The sequence below is a fragment of the Aethalodelphis obliquidens genome, unplaced genomic scaffold (assembly GCF_003676395.1).
Source record: "Aethalodelphis obliquidens isolate GAN/ISIS:26980383/991018 unplaced genomic scaffold, ASM367639v1 scaffold26, whole genome shotgun sequence".
NCBI classification, from domain to species: Eukaryota; Metazoa; Chordata; class Mammalia; order Artiodactyla; family Delphinidae; genus Aethalodelphis; species Aethalodelphis obliquidens.
The window spans coordinates 20,955,609-20,973,990 of NW_020837970.1; positions in this window are offsets into that span (position 1 = coordinate 20,955,609).

Genomic DNA, 18,382 nt, shown 5'->3' on the forward strand with positions numbered 1-18,382 from the left:
CACCAATGTCCAAGTGATAGAACAAACTCCCAGAAATGGCTGCTGCCAGTGTCTGTGTCCAGTGTGAGCTCCAGTTGCCTCCTGCCTCTCTAGGAGGCTCTCCAAGATCAGCAGGTGGGTCTGATCCAGGCTCTTTTCAAATGATTATTTCTGCCCTGGATCCTGGAGCATATGAGATTTTGTGTGAACTTATTAAGAGTGGAGTCTATTTCCCACAGCCCTCTGGCTCTCCTGAAGGTAAGCCCTGCTGGCCTTCCAAGCCAAACCTTCTGGGGACTCATCTTCCCAGTCCAAGACCCCTGGGCTGTGGAGTCTGATGTGGGATTCAGATATCACTTGCTCCTTGGGGAGAACCTCTGTAATTGTAATTATCCTCCATTTGTGGGTTGCCCACCTGGGGGTATGGGTCTTGACTATACTGCATCTTCGCCCTCCTACCCATCTTGTTGTGATTTTTCCTGTATATATTTAGTTGTAGAAGATCTTTTCTGCTAGTTTTCCAGTTTTTCTCATCAATTGTTGCTCTGTAAATAGTTGTAATTTTGGTGTGCTTGTGGGAGGAGTGCATTTAAGGTCTTCCTACTTCACCATCTTGACCACTCCATGATTGATTTTCATATGTTGAGTCAACCTTGCACTCTTGGGAAAAATCTTACTCCGTTACGGTGTATAATCTTTTTCAGATGTTTCTGGGTTCAGTTTGATAGTATTTTGTTGAAGATTTTTGCATCTATATTCATAAGAGATATTGGTATATAGTTTTTCTGTTTTTGTTTTGTTTTGTTTTTTTCCCTTGTGATGTCTTTGGTTCTGGCCTCATAAGATGTGTTGTAAGTGTTCCCTCCTCTTCTAACTTTTGGAAGAGTTTGTGGAGAATTGGTGTTAATCCTTCTTTAGATGTTTGATTGAATTCACCAGTGAAGTCACCTGTGCCTTGGCTTTTATTTATGGGAAGTATTTTATTATGCATAATTATCTTGCATACCATGACCCTGCTAAACTTGCTTATTAATTCTACTAATTTAAAAAAGTATTTACTTTATTTTGTTTGTTTATTTTTGGCTGTGTTGGCTCTTAGTTGCGGCACACAGGCTCTTAGTTGTGGCGTGCAGGCTTCTCTCTAGTTGTGGTGCGCAGGCTTCTCTCTAGTTGTGGTGCATGGGCTCCAGAGCATGTGGGCTCAGTAGTTGCTGCACGTGGGCTTAGTTGCCCCACGGCATGTGGGAACTAGGTTCCCCGACCAGGGATCAAACCCGTGTCCCCGGCATAGGAAGGTGGATTCTTAACCACTGGACCACTAAGGAAGTCCTAATTCTACTAATTTTTAAAGTACACTCCTTAGAATTATCTACATTCAGAATCATGACCTCTGTGGTTAAAGACAGTTTTACTTATTACTTTCCAATCTGCATGCCTTTAATTTCTTTTTCTTCTCTTGTTTGCACTGGCTAGGACCTCCAGTACAAGGCTGAATAGAAGGGAGGGAGAGAGAATATCTTTCCCTTATTCCTGATCTTCGGGGGAAAGCATTCTGTTTGCACTATTAAGTAGCAAGTCAGCTGCAGGCTTTTTGTAAATGGTGTATTGTGATGTCTCTTCTTTCATTGCTGGTTTTGGTAATTTGTGTATTCTCTTTTTTTCTTGGTTAGACCAGTAAGCTTTATCAGTTTTGTTGATTTTTTTAAAGAACCACTTTGGTTTCACTGATTTATTTTTTTTTTTCGGTACACGGTCCTCTCACTGTTGTGGCCTCTCCCGTTGCGTAGCACAGGCTCCGGACATGCAGGCTCAACAGCCATGGCTCACAGACCCAGCCACTCCGCGGCATGTGGGATCTTCCCGGACCGGGGCACGAACCCGTGTCCCCTGCATCGGCAGGCGGACTCTCAACCACTGCGCCACCAGGGAAGCCCTCACTGATTATGTTTTTCTTTCTTTCTTTTTTTTTTTTCCTATTTCATAGCTTTCTGCTTTTATCTTTATTATTCCCTCCCTTCTTCTTACTTTGGGTTTGATTTGCTTTTCTTTTTCAAACTCTTTGAAACAAAAGCTTAGATTATTGATATTTGATTTTTCTCCCATTCTAACCTAAGCATTTAAAACTGTAAATTACTCTTTAAGCATTGATTTAATGACATCCAATAAATATAGATATGCTGTGTTTGAATTTTTATTCAGTTCAATTTATTCTCTAATTTCTACTTTGTCTTCTTTTTTGATCCATGAGTTATTGAGAAGTGTCTTAATTTCCAAATATTTGGAGATTTCTCAATTTTCTTCTCTTTAGATTTCTAATTTAATCAAAAAAATGTGTATAGAGAACATACCTTGTGTGACCTAAGTCTTTTTAAATTTCTTGAGTCTTGTTTTCTGGCCTAAAATTTAGAGAGTCTTAGAGACTAGAGAATGTTACATGTTTGCTTGGAAATACTGTGTATTGAACTGTTATTGGTTTGAATTTTGTGTCAAAGTTAGGTCAAATTGCTTGAGAGCATTGTTCAAGTCTCTTATATCCTTACTGATTTTCTGATCATTTGCTCATCAGTTACCAATAGAGGAGTATTGAAATCTCCTACTATAGTTGTTGAACTGTCTATATCTCCTTTCAATTCTGTCTGTTTTTGCTTCATAAGTGTTGGGGCTCTGTTATTAACTGCTTATTTATTTGTTTGTTTATAACTTTTATCTTCTTGATGCATTGATTCTTTTATCATTATGGAGTATCCCTTTGTCTGTAGTAGTGTTTCTTGCTTTAAAGTCTAATTTTGCCTGATATTAATATAATTACTCCCACTCTTTTATGGTTACTGTTTACATGATATATGATTTTCCATCCTTTTTACATTAAACCTGTTCATACTTCTGAATTTAAGATGTGCCTCTCGTAGACAACATATAGTTGGATCTTGCTTTATCAGACATTCTGACAGTCTATGTCTTTTTACTGGAATGTTTAGACCATTCATATTTAATGTAAGTATTGATATGATTTGATTTATGTCAATCCATCTTGCTATTTATTTTCTTATGTCTCATGTCCTTTTTGTTCCTCTGTTCCTCCTTTATTGCCTTCATTTGTGTTAAATAAATATTTCTAGTGTACTACCTTCATGCCTCTGTAGATTGTTTTAACTATATATATATATATATATATATATATATTTTTTTTTTGCAGTACACAGGCCTCTCACTGTTGTGGCCTCTCCCGTTGTGGAGCACAGGCTCCGGACGCGCAGGCTCAGCAGCCATGGCTCATGGGCCTAGCCACTCCACGGCATGTGAGATCTTCCCGGACCGGGGCACGAACCCGTGTTCCCTGCATCAGCAGGCAGACTCTCAACCACTGCGCCACCAGGGAAGCCACTTAACTATATTTTAAAGGTTATTTTCTTAGTAGTTGCTTAAGGATTAAAATCCTAACATCACTATCTACTTTTATTTTTTAAGATTTTTTTTTGATGTGGACCATTTTTTTCTTAAAGTCTTTATTGAATTTGCCACAACATTGCCTCCGTTTTATGTTTTGGTTTCCTGGCCACGAGGCATGTGGGATCTTAGCTCCACAACCAGGGGTCGAACCCACACCCCCTGCACTGGAAAGTGAAGTCTTAACCACTGGACTGCCTGGGAAGTCCCACTATCTACTTTTTTTTTTTTTTTTTTTTTTTTGGCGGTACGTGGGCCTCTCACTGTTGTGGCCACTCCCGTTGTGGAGCACAGGCTCCGGACGCGCAGGCTCAGCGGCCATGGCTCACGGGCCCAGCCGCTCCGTGGCATGTGGGATCTTCCCGGACCGGGGCACGAACTCATGTCCCCTACATCGGCAGGCAGACTCTCAACCACTGCGCCACCAGGGAAGCCCCCACTATCTACTTTTATATTGATTTAATTCTGCTTAAATATAACAACTTTCCTCCAATACAGCTCCATTTCTTCTCCCCTCTTTGGTGCTATTAGTTTCATATGTAATTTATATATGTTATGAACTTAACAATACAGTGTTATGTTATAATTATTGCTTTATATAATTTTATGCTTTCTAAAAGAAATTAAGTGAAATGAGTTGGTCACAAAAGGACAAATACTGTCTGATTCCACTTATATGAGGTTGTGCTCAAATACCTTGACTCTGTAAGATTTCCATTCTGCCAGTTGATCTGTATGTGGGTTGTAGAGTTTATTCAAAGTTCATCTAGTTCTCAAGACTGCCTTGGCCTTCACTTTCTGCTAGGGCTCTTGTAGATCTCCTCTGTGAATGTTCATACTTTCCCAGTCAGCCAGGCATGCACGGAGAGCTGATCTAGCCTTTCTATGGCTGTCTGATTTCCAGGATCTCCCCATTAAGTTTCTTGCTGGTGTGCTGCTCTCCCAGCCAGGCTAGCAAAACTGCAGGTTTTTTTCATTTGTTTCCTACTTTTACAGATGATGCTGCTGGCTTACGTTTTTGTCTATTTGGGGACTTCCCTGGTGGTCCAGTGGGTGAGACTCCACGCTCCCAATGCAGGGGGACTTCATTTGATCCCTGGTTGGGGAACTGGATCCTGCATGCATGCTGCAGCCAGGAGTCTGCCTGCCACAACTAAGATCTGCATGCAGCAGCAAAGATCCCGTGTGCAGCAGCTAAGACCTGGCACAGTCAAAATGAACAAATACATTTAAAAAAATTTTGTTTTTTGCCTATTTCAATTCAAGTGTATCCCCTCTTGTGGATATACTTCTGGTTTTCATCCACACCCTGTTAACACTGTCATTGTCAATGACCAAGCTGAGGGGTAATGGGAGCAGACCTAGGCAAAAAGATTGCAAAATTCCACTGTTTTTGCTCAAAGTTCTAGCATTTTTTCATGAATAAATGCTTCTCAATTTGTTGTTTGCCTTTGACTAATTTCCAAAACACTGCAAAGGTTTTTTTATTTTGTTTTTGTTTTTTGTTTTTTTATGTGTCCAGTTTTATACTTGTTTTGGGAGGGAAGTATTTGCCAACCTCTTCATGCCACCTCGGTCAGAAGTTCCCCTTCCTATTATTGACTTTTGGGAATTGTTTGTACATTCTGGATACTAGTCCTATATCAGATATGTGTATTGCAAATATTTTCTCTCCAGCTGAGACTTGCCTTTTCATCTACTTAATAGTGTTTGAAGAGCAAAACCTTAAAAACTTTTATGAAATATAGTTTATTGATTTTTTTCTTTATGGATTGTGCTTTTGGTAGAATATCTAAGAAAGCTTTGCCTGACCCATGGTCACAAAGATTTTTCTACTGTGTTTTAGGTTTATAGTTTTAGGTTTTACGTTTTTGTCTATGGTCCATTTTGAGTTAATTTTTTAATATGGTGTGATTTATGGGCTGAGCTTCTTCTTCTTTTTTTTTTTACTGACTGTCCAATTATCCCAGTACAATTTGTTGAAAAGAATATTATTTGTCCATTGAATTGACTTGACACCTTTATCAAAAATCAATTGACCATATACGCGTGAGCGTACCTTTAGGATCTCAATTCTGATCTCTTAAAAGATAAACTAAAGTACATTAAAATTTGGAAGAGTTTATTTCAGCAAACATGGATTCAAACTGGGCAGCAGCAAACCAAGAGTGATCAGGAGCACTCTACCAGCAGGAGCTGCGGGAAAAGGCTTTTATAGAGCAGACGTGGAAGCAAAGCAAGGAAATTATTTGATTTGCTATACCTTAAGCAGTTGCCTTATTTGGAAAAGCCTAGTTGACTGTGATTGGTTGTTCTTCAGTTTCAATTTCTTAACCTTGGGGCATTTACAGGAATTTACTCTGGATTAGGTTTCGGTTTGCTTACAACACATTAGAGCCACCTCAGTCTGAAGGCCTCCTTGTTTAATTACTAACAGCTCCACTGACATATGTATCAACCCTTTTGTCAATACTATACTCTCTTTTCTTTTTTCATAAATTTATTTATTTTATTTTTGGCTGCGTTGGGTCTTCGTTGCGTGCGGGCTTTTCTCTAGTTGCGGCGAGCGGGGGCTACTCTTCGTTGCGGTGTGTGGGCCTCTCATTGCGGTGGCTTCTCTTGTTGCAGAGCACAGCCTCTAGGTGTGCAGGCTTCAGTAGTTGTGGCACATAGGCTCAGTAGTTGTGGCTTGTGGGCTCTAGAGCACAGACTCAATAGTTGTGGCAAACGGGCTTAGTTGCTCCGCGGCATGTGGGATCTTCCTGGATCACGGCTCGGACCCATGTCCCTTGCATTGGCAGGTGGATTCTTAACCACTGTGCCATCAGGGAAGCCCCAGAACAACTTTTAAATATATTTTTGGCTTGGAGTTTTTCCAGTCTCACAAAGAATATGATTTAGGGCTTCCCTCCACATGAATGGGTTTTTTGTTTGTTTGTTTGTTTTTGGTTTTTGTTTTTTTTGCGGTATGCGGGCCTCTCACTGTTGTGGCCTCTCCCATTGCTGAGCACAGGCTCCGGACGCGCAGGCTCAGTGGCCATGGTTCACGGGCCTAGCTGCTCCGCGGCATGTGGGATCTTCCAGGACCGGGGCACGAACCCGTGTCCCCTGCATCGGCAGGCGGACTCTCAACCACTGCGCCACCAGGGAAGCCTGTGAATGTTGTTTTATATCAGGAATCCTAGTGGACTTTTTTTTAATCCCCTATGTTCCTACTCCACCCAGAGCTAAGCGAATATGGGAAAGTCTTCTGTGGGTGAGTTGGTATTTTTCCCCCTGTTTCTCCCCTAGAGCATTGACTTTTGAGAAGTCCCAAATTGGGGGGAGGGGAGGGGTCTTTGATAACCTCCTTCCCAGGCCCAGACTTAAGACCTTTTCTTTCTCTTTCCTGCTGTTTTGTTTCTCCTAAGGCAGAGCTTCAGACAAAACTTGCATGCAGTTAATTTGACCCTAGGGAACAAGAGTGAGGGTTGGGAAAAGTGAAACAAAGAAACAAAAGCCAGTACAAGATCGCCTTATCAAGGGGACCTGTGATATGTTCTTGATTCTCACAGGATCTTCTGAGGAGCCTTGTGACATGGAGACTAAAGGCAGAAGCATTTATTATTTGCTCCTGTCCCCCACTGATCAAGAGTGGGGGATATTAAGTCCTCTGAACTTAGGGGTTGCACATGTATGAAGGTCCAAGAGATTCCCAAGGTCATCCTACCCTGCAGAGTCAAATAGTCTCAGACAGGAACGAGAGGTAGATCACAAGTGCCCAAGATGAGGTGACACCTACATGAGGCTGGTCGAGGTCCACATGAAAATGGTCACCTCTGCAGTGGCTAGAATCAGAGTGGGGGTCAGAAGTACTGACGTGGTGCCCAGGAGGTCCATCTACAGCCCAGTGCCTCAGGGGAGCACCTGCTCTAGTTTAGGCTTACCCCGCTAGGATCATGCTCTCCTGTTATTCTGGCTTCAGCCTGTTTCTCTTACTTAACACTAGTTCATCTATGCTTTAACATGCACATTTTCGATATTCAGCATTTTTAGAGAGGGATTTCACTACTCAATTTGTCTGCATAGTGCCAGATACAGAAGTAAAAGTCATTATTTTCAAAATGCTTATAATGTACTTTAATATTCCTTTCAAAGTTTGTTGAATATGGAAATCAAGCATCCCTTTCTGGAGTTCCCAGAACCTACCTTTGTGCCCTTTTTTGAAAGACAGTTCAGTCAATAATAATAATAACAACAGCTACTAGATTTTGAACACTTACTATGTGCCAGACACCATGCTGAGTGCTTTATAGGCAGTTTCTCAGTGAATCCTTCAGACAGTACTAGGATAGTCACTTTGGTTCCCATTTTATAGATGAGTAAACTGAGGCCTAGAGGTTGCCCAAAGGCACATAGTGTATAAGTTGTTGATTTAGTTCAGAGCTTCCCCAATTTCACTACATAGTCTGCCTTTCTGTGGAAAAGTCTTCCCTTCTCCCCACAGGACTTCTCCGAAAACCTACATTCAACCTAGAGGATCCCTTAAGCTTCAGGGTCCCTTGGCAGCTGCCTGGGAGTGAGCAAACTGAGCTTGAGGGAGCCAGGAGGCACACACGGAGGCACACACAGAGCTTTCCTATCCACCCAGGAAACCTACCAGGGCCCCATAGGCCTTCGAAGGCTGGCAAATCCCAATTCCATAGGCAAATAGTGACCCGCCCCCCCACCCCCTCCCCCGCTAACCTTACAGACTGGTTACTGTCACTGCTGGAGCTCTGGGGAAGTGGGTGGCGGGAATCCAGGCCCAGGGAGCAGGTACAGAGCTAGAGCCAGCTGCCCCTCCATCCCAGCTGGGGGCCCACTGGGTGAGCATTTCACTCTCATCCGGTTGATGTACTCAGGGAAAAAGAAAGGTTCAGCCTGAGGGCTTGGGGAGTCAGAAGGTGTAGGGCTCCTTCTGGCTAAACTGTGCCTTTGTGATGGGGGGACAGCACACTTAAATATTCTAGGGAAATTAGAGCATCTCTGCGGTAATCCTCTGGCTTGGTCGGGGGGTCCCCAGAGTTCCTAGGAATGCATATGTGCGTTGAAAACCATAGAACTGATTGTCAGCATGAGCAAGGACCTCGGGGGCAGGGACATTAAGGCCAACATCTTGTTTTACAGATCAGTAAGCTGAGGTCTACAGACCAGGGGCCTAGTGAAGGAGCCAGATTCAAACACAGTCTTCTCACCCTCTGAACAGGGCCAGCTCTCCTCTTCTGCACTTCCTCTGTATGTGTATGTGGCAGTCGGCGGCTGTGCGTGACTGTACATGTGAGGCAAGTTTATTAATTTGAACTCATGTGCTTTGTGTACCACGAGTGAAGGCACAAGTGTGTGTATATGTCAGCGGCTGGGAGGGTTATATAACCAAGCTGAGCACACTGCAACAACAAGACACACATCCCTCTTTGGAGCCCAAGCCATGTTTGGAGAAGACCAGTGCTTTCTCATGCCCAGACACCAGGGGAGGAAAGTGACCCCTCGTGGCTGCCCTGCCTGGTTGTGCTGACTTGTGCCATGGGCCATGTGGAAGATTGCAGCTGGCTGGGGCCTTGGAGTACCATTGTCTTCAGCCACCCCATGGCGTCTGCAGTGATGGCCATTGCCCTTCCTGTGTGCTAGGGCTGTAGTGCTCAAGTCCCCAAGGCCCTGAGGGATGGCCGGAGATGTCTGTCCTCCCCACAGTGCCCTCTGAGTCTTCTCTGACCAATCTGGTCTCCCGCCCCCCAGCCCTTGTTATTTCAGGAGAAAGAAGCTTGTCTCTGCATCTGGACCTGGAGCTCTCAGGGGCAAGAATCACTTCTCTCATGGCCCCCACAGACCTGGCATTTTATCAAGGATGGGTTGATAAATGTGTGACTAAAACAGGATGGGATGGAAGGGTAGAAAGCAGAGCTGCAGAGCCACAGAGCATGCCTCTGCCCCAGGTGTCTCAGCCTCAACCTTGACCCCAAACCTGCTCCTTCTTCTCAAGCAGCGAGTGACACCACGGTCCACATAGGTTTACACGTCATAAAACTGGGAACGAGGGAATTCCCTGGCGGTCCAGTGGTTAGGACTCTGCGCTTTCACTGCCATGGGCCTGGGTTCAATCCCTGGTCAGGGAACTAAGATCCCACAAACTGTGTGGTGCAGCCAACACAAGCAAACAAACAAAAGTAGGAGTGAGTCTGCCTCCCGCTGCCACTGACATGCAATCAGTCATCAAGCACTGCCGATGCAAGAGTGCTTCTGAAAAGTAGATAACTCACATCTTGTCATGTCATAAGGATCTGTGAAACGCTACCAGGATTGTGTCAAAAGAACATAGGAGCTGGGATCTCCTTGGCGGGCCAGTGGTTAGGGCTCCAGCTCCCAATGCAGGGGAAACAGGTTCGACCCCTGGTTCAGGAGCTAAGATCCCGCATGCCACACGGCCCGGCCTAAAACAAAACAAAACAAAACACAGGAGCCAACCTGAATACACTTCCACTAGCCGAAGGAAGGATTCCTTGAGCATCAGTAAGAATAATAACTGCAATAGACTGATTGACACCCATCAAACATGTTTAAATCCACTGATTCATATGCATTTTTAAAAGTAACTCATTTGTCCCTTTAGGAGGCTGCTAGGCAACCGGTAAATAAAAGGAAAGCATCAAATATTTAGCCTGTCTTTTATATATGATCTCTCCCTCAGGGTAAGTAAATAATCAATGAGGGGAAGTGTCACTTTGTAGAAGTATGCCTGCTAATAAAAGAAGAATAAATGATGTGGTGAAAATATCACAGCCCCTCATGAATACAGGCAATGAACATCAATGGCTGCAAATGTCACAAAAAGAGAGCCAACCAGAGATTAGGTGCTCCTGATGGAAGCACACATCACCGCCTAAGAAGCAGTCCTTAAAAAAAAAAAGTTGAATCTGAATTTGCTCAATTTACAGAAAATACAGAAGACAAAAGAAAATACTAAATGGTACCACAGGGATGAAATCAGCCAAGTCCAGACTGTGGCGAACTACGATGATGAATGATCCAATTTCTTTCACAAAACAGTGTTACAAGGGACTTCCCTGGTGGCACAGTGGTTAGGAGTCTGCCTGCCAATGCAGGAGACACGGGTTCGAGCCCTGGTCCAGGAAGATCCCACATACCGCGGAGCAACAAAGCCCACAAGCCGCAACTACTAAGCCGGCTTGCCACAACTATTGAAGCCCATGCACCTAGAGCCCGTGCTCTGCAGCAAGAGAAGCCACTGCAGTGAGAAGCCCACACAACAAAACGAAGAGTAGCCCCTGCTCGCCGCAACTAGAGAAAGCCCGCGCGCAGCAACGAAGACCCAACACAGCCATAAATAACTAAATTAATTAATTAATTTTAAAAAGAAAATAAAAAAGAAAATGAAAGAGAAGAAAATTATAAGATAATCAAAGAAATACAAACGCTGACTGGATTGCTGTGTCTGTTAATGAATTATTAATGATTTTTTGTATAATGTATTGTCTTATTTTAATTCCTTATCTTTTGGAGCTACATACTGAAATATTTACAGATGAAATAATATGATCTCTTGAGCTTGCTTCAAGATAATCCAGGAGTTGAGGGAGGAGTGGGCAAGGGTATAGGTGAAACAAGATTGGCCGTATGACACACAGGTACCCAGAGGTTCATCATACTATTTCCCCTACTTTTGTATATGTCCGAAATTTTCCATAATAAGTTTTTAATGCCTCTATATTAGTCTGTTAAGAGCTAAAATGTGGCTGTGTAATAAATGACCCTCCCCCAAAACTCAGAAGCTTATTTACCATGGAAAAGGTACTAGACACCAAGATGACTTGGCCATCTGACATCAGCCAGCTTTAGTCATTGGTCACTCTGGTGCTGTCACAATGGACACATGAAGGAAGTAGCCACAGTCAGAGGGATGGAGGCCATGCATGAACCCAACAAACAGTGTAGGTTCCCACTAACCAAGGCTGACTTAGCTACTGTTACTAACGAGTGTCCCAGCTGCCAGCAACAGAGATGAACACCAGTCCCCCATTTAATCCCATTTCTCCAGAAGACCAATTGCCTCCTTGGTGGCAAGTTAACCTGGGAGCAAGTTAACTATTCTGGGCCCCTTCCGTCCTGCAAGGACCAGTGGTTCATTATCACAGGATAATGTTTATTCCAAATAGCATCTTAACCAAATAATCCCAACCAGTAAGAATATATTCATTTCAATTCCCAGACTCAAGTCACTCCAGAAAGATTATGCTAAGAGGTATTGATTGTATTTTCCTACAGCAATTATACCAACACCCTGGTATGAACTATAGCTAAGGTCTTAGTCTTCTATACTCCCATCTGTGAAATGATCTCCTGGGATTCTTTACTCTGTGCTTTCACTTGCAGTCTGTGCATGAACTTGAACCATCTCAGTGCTCTCCTGACTGCCTTTGGAATGTCTTCTGTGTTTGAATGTTGCTTGATGGTAAGCTTTGCTGTCAGCAAAATGATGGTTGAGTTTATAAAAGCCTGCTAAATGCCATTATTATTTTTTCTAGCTTTATTGAGATATAATTGACATACAACACTGTATAAAGTTCAAGGTGTACCTAAAGTGCCATTGTAAAATGATTACTTGTGCTATACCAAAAACAAAACAAAACAAAAACCACTCAGAAGCTTAAAATAATAACCACACATTGTCATGCTCATGGGTCTGTGAGTCAGCTGTACCTTGAATCATCTAGCTTCAGGCTCCAAACCAGGTTGAGTTCAGGTGTGCTCTACATGTCTCTCATTCTCCTTGGACCAGTGGCTACCCAGGGCATATGGTCTGTTCCTGGACACTCATTCCAGGACCCAGACTGAAGGAGCAGCGGCTGTCCGGGAATGTTTTTATCATGACAGATTACTGCAGCACAAGAGGGCATGTCCTGTGAGCAAGCATATTTCAAAGCTTCTCTTGTCAGATTCACAAACTTCCTAATGGCCAAAGCAAGTCACATAGCCAAACACAAAGTCAAAAGGTGGGAAAGTATTCTCTGTCCACTATGACAAGGGTATGGATGGAGAATTCTTTTACAGGGAGCAAAGATTTGGACCAATAATTCAATTATCACAGCCGCTTCAGCTCCATGCCACTTGCTTGGTTCAAACCCTAGCATTAGACAATAGGAACATTCTGCAGGAGCCCTGCCTGCCTCTTGTCTGGCCGTTCCAAACCTTGCTGCAGCCAGAGTGATTGTTTTCTCAGTAGTCCTCCTCCAGTTTTTTTTTCCTAATTGTGGTAAAAAAACACATAACATAAAACTGACCAACTTAACCATTTCCAAGTATACAGCTCAGTAGTGTTAAGTGTATTTACGTTGTTGTGCTACCAGTCTCCAAAATTTTTTCAGCTTGCAAAACCAAAACTCTATACCCATTAAACAACAACTCCCCCTTTCCTACCCCCCACCCAGTCCCTGGCAACCACAGTTTTTTCTGTTTCTATTAATTTGACTACTCTAGAAACCCCATATAAGTGGAATCACATAGTATTTGTCTTTTTGTAACTGGCCTATTTCACTTAGCATAGTTCATCCAAGTTGTAGGATATGTCAGAATTTCCTTCTGTTTTAAGGCTGAGTAACACTCCTTTGGATATATATACCACATTTTGCTTATCCATTCACCTGTTGATGGACACTTGAATTGCTTCCATGTTTTAGCTATTTTAAATAATGCTGCTATGAACATGGATATACAAATATCTCTTTGAGACCCTGCTTTAAATTCTTTTTAGTACATACCCAGAAGGGGAATATGGTAATTCTATTTTTAATTTTTTGAGTAACTTCTATACTGTTTCCCACCATGGCTGTACCATTTTACATTCCTACAAGCAGTGCACAAAAGTTCCAATTTCTTTGCATCCTCACCAACACTTGTTATTTTCTGTTTTGTTTTGTTGTTTGTTTGTTTTTGATAGCATCCATCCTAATGGGTGTTAGGGTTCTTTTTAATTAAACTTTTTATTTTGTAATAATTGTAGTCATATGCAGTTATAAGAAATAATAGAGATTCCCTTCGTTTGGTTCCCATCCCCCAGCTTTCACCAGTGATGACATCTTGTAATAGTAATAATAGCTACACCCTGGAAATTGACATTGATACAATCCACCGGTCTACTTCAGATTTCAGCAGTTTGCATGATTTTTTAAACAGGTGAATCTGATCATATCACTTCCCTGTTTAAAACTTTTCTAAGGATGTTCATTGCATCATTGTTTTAATTATTTAAAAAATAAAATAAAAATTAGAAACAATCCGAAATGTTCAGCAACAGAGGAACGGTTTAATTGATTACATTACATTCTTATAATAGGCATATAATGCAGCCATTAAAAAGAACATAGCGGGCTTCCCTGGTGGCGCAGTGGTTGAGAGTCCGCCTGCTGGTGCAGGGGACACAGGTTCGTGCCCTGGTCCGGAAGGATCCCACATGCTGTGGAGCGGGTGGGCCCGTGAGCCATGGCCGCTGAGCCTGCGCGTCCGGAGCGTGTGCTCCGCAACGGGAGAGGCCACAACAGTGAGAGGCCCGCGTACAGCAAAAAAAAAAAAAAAAAAAAGAACATAGTAACCGTATATATACTGATATAGACTAGTTCCTGTGGTCCATTATTTTGCTACTGAGAAGATCCAGGTGCGTACCTTTTGGGTATAAAGACAGAGAATGTAGGGGAAGGATAGGTAAGACATTGTCCACAGCAGTGGTCTTCGGAGAGAAGCAAACAGTAGGCTGAGATTCAGGAGTGAGATGAAGACATTCACTCTGTTTTGCAGCGGTTCTCAGACTTTTTAATTTTGGACCCTTTTATACTCAAAATTATTGAGGACCCCAAAGCACTTTTATTAATGAGGGCTATTAGAAATTAAGACTAAGAAAATTTTTAAATATTTATATATTAATTCATTTAAAAATAACTATAATAAACCAATTATATATTAATGTAAAGAACATATTTTTATGAAAAGAAACTATTTTTTCCAAAACAAAAAAATTTAGTGAGAAGAATGGCTTTGTTTTGCATTTTTTGAGAGCCTCTTTAATCCCTGGCTTAATAGAAAACAGCTTGATTCTCATATCTGCTTCTGCATTCACTCTATTGCAATGCATTTTTTTGGTTGAAGTAAGTGAAGAAATCTCAGTGTCACAAAGATATATAGCTAGAAAAAGGAGGAAACTTCTAATAGCCTTTTGTGGTTATTCTTTTGTGATAGCACATCAAAATTCGACAAGTGGCATTTTCTTAAAGGTTATTTGCAATGTAAATCTGAAACCATAGCAAGAACATTTTTCATGCTCTGTTACCTTAAAATCTATTGTCCTATCTTGCACTTTGAATGAATCTTTTATATGTGCATGACTTTGTAACATCATACGTTTGTCATTTGGAAAATACTGATTGAGTTATACAGATCTTCCAAATTTTAACACATTTAAGTATACAATATTGAAAAATCACATTTGTTACTGTCACTACTAATCTCATCAGAAAAGCCTTTAAGTACCAGTAAAAGAAAAAACTGCTGTTTTTCACAACACTTATGATACCCAATGTATGGATTTTTTTTTTCTACATCAACCAGTTTTCTAGACACCAACTGACACTAACTACTTGGAGGTACAGCAGACCCCCAGGTTAAGGGCTCAGTCCCACAGACCGCCACCACTTCAGATGCCAGCCACAAGTCCCAAGTTGTCACTTGTACTGACAACTAATCAGTTATTAAGGCTGGGGTTCCCACAACCCCCTTTTAGATAATTTGCTATAATGGCTCACAGAACTCAAGGAGACACTTAAATTTACCGGTTTGTTATAAAGGATAAAATAAAGGACAGAGATGAAAAGCCAGATAAAGACATACATAAAGCAAGATCTGGGAGGGTCCTGAGTGCAGGAGTTCCATCCACATGGAGTTGGGGTGCACCATCTCCCAGCACATGGATATTTTTACCAACCCAGAAGCTCTCCAAATCCCTTTGGTTAAGGGATTTTATGAAGGCTTCATTACAGAGGCAAGATTGATTAAATCACTGACCATTGATGATTAAGTCAGCCTCAAGTCCTGCTCTCCTCCCCAGAGGTAAGGGAGGGACCAAAAGATCCAACTGAAACAGGGGGGAAGGGGGCAGGGCACAACCTTTAAAAGAATGACATAGTCACAGGACATGACAAAAACTGGTTAGAACTAACTAGATCCAAGATGGTGGAAGACTTGACTTCCAGTGGACCTTGAGCCTCATTATGTGCTCATTGTAACATATGAGCATAAGCTAAGTGACACACCCACCAGCACCATGACAGTTCTGAGGCCAGCCAGGAGTTGATACTACCCTCCCTATTATACAGCTGGAAAAATTGAGGCCCAGGGAGGTAGAGTAACTTGCTCAAGGTGGGAGCCAGGACTCACATATGGTTCTTAAGTCACCGGAGCAGCCAAGGCATTCTAGGTCAGGACATTCAATTCAGAGTGGCAGCCTCAGGGGCCACCAGGGTTCAGGGCAAAACAGCCTGAGGAAGGGAAGAAAACACAGGTGAAGTCTCTGTTTCTTGGAGCCAAGAGCTTCCTTGGAGAGAGTGGGGTGAGCTCTACTTAGTAGAGTCATCTTGGCCCTAGAGGCTAATGGTAACTTGGGGCAGCAAGTCTCTGGTCACCCTAACCCCTGAGAGGAGTGCCCTGGGAGGTGGAAGGGACCACAGGCTGATCAAAGGCAGTGGGCACCAAGTGGCCTCAGCCCTCCCATCTTCCCCCTCATCCTCCAGGCTCCTGGTGGGAAAAAGCAGTAAGTGCCCAGCCCTGCAGATTCAATCAGAGCGGGGAGTGAGGACAGGCCAGCCTCAGGAGTATTGCTAGGAGCCCCACTCCTCTCTAGTCTCCCTGACCACCAAAGATCAAAAAGTGAGTGGTGGCCCAATTTCTGGAAATCCCCACCCTTTCCCCAAAATAACTGGAATACTCCTCCCACTCATTAGCCTATGAAATTACCCACCCTATAAAAACTGACAACCCCATACCCTAGCGCTGCTCTCGCCTTCTGAGATGGCCCACACTCTGTCTGTGGAATGTGTTTCTCTCTAAATCCACTTGTTACCTATCACTTTGTCTCTCACTGAATTCTTTCTGTGGTGAGACATCAAGAACCTGAGCTTCATTAAGTCCTGAGACTAGGTGTGTGATCTCAGTTAAAAGAAGGTGGGTTCGAGACTTCCGTAGTGGTCCAGTGGTTGAGAATCCATGCTTCCAATGCAGGAGGTGCAGGTTCAATCCATGGTCAGGGAGCTAAGATCCCACATCCTGCGTGGTGCAGCCAAAAAAAAGAAAAAGAACATGAGTTCAAGTCCCAGTCTGGGTTTTGGCTTGCTTCAAGTCCAAGCACGTGGGTTCAAGTCCCAATCTGAGTTGCACGGTTTCACAATCCCCTCTAATCTTATGATTAGTTCCTCTGGCAACCAGCCCAGCATCCTTCAGAAGTCATCTTATTAGCATAAATTCAGGTGTGGTTGAAAGGGGCTTATGATGAATAACAAAAGACCTTCTCTCACCCCTATGACTCTGGAACTTCCAAGGGTTATAGGAGCTCTGTGCAAATAAATGGAGGAAAACCAAATACATATTTCTTATTATATCCCAGTTTTGATGCCAAAAACTCGGCCTCTGTGCTGAATCGAATCTTGGAGACAGAGATTTGGGTGATGTAGAAAAGGATAACTTCATTGCTTTGCCAGGCAAAGGGGGACACAGCAGGCTTGTGTCCCTCAAAACTGTGTGCCCCAGCCTAGGAGGATTTGGTGAGGAGTTTTATAGCAGTGGTTCAAGGGCAGGTTGCTGATAAGGATTAGGCTGTGTTCAGGGTCTGCACTCATTTAATCTGGCCTCAGGTGGTCTCCTTCTAATGAGCTTCTCTGGTTCCTTTAATCTGGCCTCAAGTAGTCTCTTGATGAAGTTCTCAAGGTTATTAAACTATGATCTTCTCCAGAATGAAGAATGCTAACATTTTCCATTTGTTCGGGGTTTTAGTTCTGTAAAGAGCTCAAAGAGGTGGGGTGGTGGTGTGATGAACTGGGAGATTGGGATTGACATATATACACTAATATATATAAAATGGATAACTAATAAGAACCTGCTGTATAAAAAAAATAAATAAAATTCAAAAAACAAAAAATAGAAAGAAAATAATCCAAAAATACAAAGATGGTTGTACAAGAGTTAAATGCAGCTTTAAATGATAAAAAAAAAAAAAAGCACTCAAAAACATTGTTATGTATAACCCTTGAAGCAGAAACAGGACCCTGCCCCAAGGCTGCACTACTGTTTCTTGGCTGCTCCTCCCTTGTCTCTTCATCCCCTCCCTTCCCTGATTAGCAACTGTTTGAAAGACTTCCATGCCCAGGTGCCCCACAGGGTCCTGCTTGGTTTCAGTATCGCAGTAGGAAGCTGTGAAGCTCACAGTGATGAATACAAGTTTTCCAAAATTCTAACTTTTGCTTGAAAGTTCAAATTTTACTGTAAGCAACAAATAGTGTCCGTCGTTTTCCATGAAGTGACAGGTTCACCACATTCATTTTCAAGAAAATGTCTGTCAAACTATCAGAGTCTGAATCATCAGTGTTTGTCACTCATTTTTTTCAAGTAAAAATGGTATTCCATGAAAACAGCTAGTTTGGCTGGCAACTCAAAGAATCACACAAGTGCGTTTCCTTGAGACAACCAACATACTTTGGATGTTGAAGTGCTTCATGCTTACTTTCCCCTTTCTCACACAGAATATTAAAAAGACAGACATGTACTACTCACAGATTGAGATTTAATAAAATTAATATTTTTTACTGCTCCATCAAGGGCATTCATATGACAAATACACAGCAATGAAGCCTACAATGACTACCAGTATAGTTTGGTGTGGTGG